The 2,240-nt window shown below is 49.3% G+C and overlaps 1 pseudogene; it reads right to left on the bottom strand.

Annotated features, from left to right (window-relative positions):
• Positions 1-211: 211 nt before the first annotated feature.
• Positions 212-1,435, bottom strand: LOC101640042 (annotated as a pseudogene).
• Between the last annotated feature and the right edge of the window lie 805 nt (positions 1,436-2,240).

Below are 2,240 nucleotides of genomic sequence, written 5' to 3'. Positions count from 1 at the left end.
ACTTCTCTGGATACCGCGGAGCTTGGTTCAGCACGTTTTAATAGAAGATTTGGGAGTGAGAAGGGTCACTGTGAAATTTGTGCCTCAGGTTCTGACTGGCCAGCAAAAAGAGCATTAAGTAGAAACATGCGTGCTTTGAAAGAGCACCTCGGAAGCGACTCAGATTTCCCCCCCAAGGTCATTACTGGTGATGAGACCCTGAAAGCAAGCATCAATCCAGCCAGTGGAAGATGTCATCCTTACCTTGCCCACAAAAACTCATCTGGTGAAATAAAAGATCAAGATGATGCTCATTTGTGTTTGTTTGTTGGTTGGTTGGTTTTGTTTTGAAGGTCAAACAATAATTTATTAAGCCCTGCCCTTCTAGGCTCCAGGTCACTTGTGCTGCGTGTAGATCATGTGTGAGCCCTGGGAAAATGGAGGGCGGCAGCTGCTTGATGAGGCTCACGAAGCTGCAGAAGCTGGCTTCCTCGTACTGCCGGAACACGGCTGGCAGCTCCATCTCTTCGTCCATGACCTTCATCCGCGCCCCTTCGCTGCCTCTTGCCCGTCATTCTCCTGCAGGACCCGGCGCTGCTCCAGAGAGGCCTGCTGCTGACACTGAGCCACCAGCCAGCTGCTTTTGTTGTCCTGGATGTCAGTGCCAACCTTGCCCATCACATTGGGGTCACCAAAGAGGTCCAGGGAGTCATCCTGGATCGGAAAGAACTCACCCATCTCCAGCAGGATCCGCTTGGCATCGGCATGCTCCTTCTCCCCGTCAATGCCTGCCATGTACATGGCAGCAGTGGCCAGGTGGTAAAAGGAGTAGAATGTGGTCTTGTACTTGACGATGGATTTGTACCTCTCTGGAGTAAACCTGCTGAGGTCCACGTTGCCCTGGGGTGGCAGTGATGAAGTCTGGGGCCTGAACCATCTCAGTCGGATAGGGGAGAGCTCGAGCAGGTGCAGGTAGTCGGGTTGCCCACGGCAGTAGAGCTTCAACAGGCGGTAGACACAGGATGCCAGCAGCCTGGCTTCATTGATGGCATTCAGATCTATGCCTGGATTCTGGTACCAGCAGGCTGACCCCGGTGGGTAAGAGATGAATACATTGTCATCCAGTATCAGGAGGAAAGCTTGGAGCAACTCGACCCACCAGCCCAAAGTCAGGGCCCGCTGCAGACTCTCAGCGTCCTGCTTCCTGGGCTCCACCAGCGCCTGGAACACAGCCAGCACCGTCACACCTCGGTTGTACTTGCCTCCGATAACATTGTATTCCACGACCTTCTTGAGCCAGGTAACAGCGTCTCCTGTCTGGGTGTCCCAGCTCATCCTCGGTCAGCACTTTGAGCACATGGGAGCAATGCTGGATGAAATTCTGCTTTTCTTGGGCATAAGCATCCACTTTCTGGTGTCTGTTCATCCTGAGAGAGGAGAAAAATGCTCTGTCCCAAGATGCGAGTCCTTGCTTGGTCCTCATTTGTTTTTGGGATGTGAGGGGATAGTGCATTTGGAGTTCATTCCACCAGGTCAGACTGTCGATCAAGCTTTCTATTTAGAAGTTCTGAAAAGATTGTGTAACAGTGTGTGACCAAAAAAGGCCTGATTTGTGGCAGACGGGGGACTGGTTTGGCCACCATGACAATGCACCTGGTCATCTCAGTGTGGCAGTTTTGGGCAAAAACAGCATGCCTCTCTTGCCCCACATACCTGACTCACCTGACCTCACTCCGTGTGACTTCTTTTTGTTTCGACAAATGTAGAGGGACATGATAGGACTGTGATTAGATGACTTAGAAGATCTGAAGAAAAAAATGAGGGAGATGCTGTCAACCATCCCAACAGATGAGTTGAAAAATGTTTCCAAGAATGGTATTGCAGATTTGACAAATGTATTAAGTGTTATGGAGAGTACTTTGAAGGTGATGTGGTTATTTTGTAAATAAATTTAAATACATAGCTTTAAAAATAAATTCCGTTTGGTGGCGGAATGTACCCCCTAGTACATGTACCACCACCCCCCCACACACACTCTCTCTCTCACACACACAGGAGCTATTTATTCCATGGCATAACTGGTGGTGTTGTTTAAGAGTTTTAAAATCAGAAGAACTAGCTAAAGCCTTGTTTTGGTACTTTCTGTGTGACAGGATTGCTGGTGGTATAATGAGTTAAGAATTTGGCTGCTAACTGTGAGGTCAACCGTTTGAAACCCCCAGCCTGTCTGTAGGCAAAAGATGGGGCTTCTACTCTCATAA

This window comes from Echinops telfairi, unplaced genomic scaffold (genome assembly GCF_000313985.2).
Source record: "Echinops telfairi isolate 266 unplaced genomic scaffold, ASM31398v2 ScPeMD7_3533;HRSCAF=4204_0, whole genome shotgun sequence".
NCBI classification, from domain to species: Eukaryota; Metazoa; Chordata; class Mammalia; order Afrosoricida; family Tenrecidae; genus Echinops; species Echinops telfairi.
The sequence above is the reverse complement of the archived record's forward strand: the minus strand, read 5'-3'. Positions and strand labels throughout refer to the sequence as shown.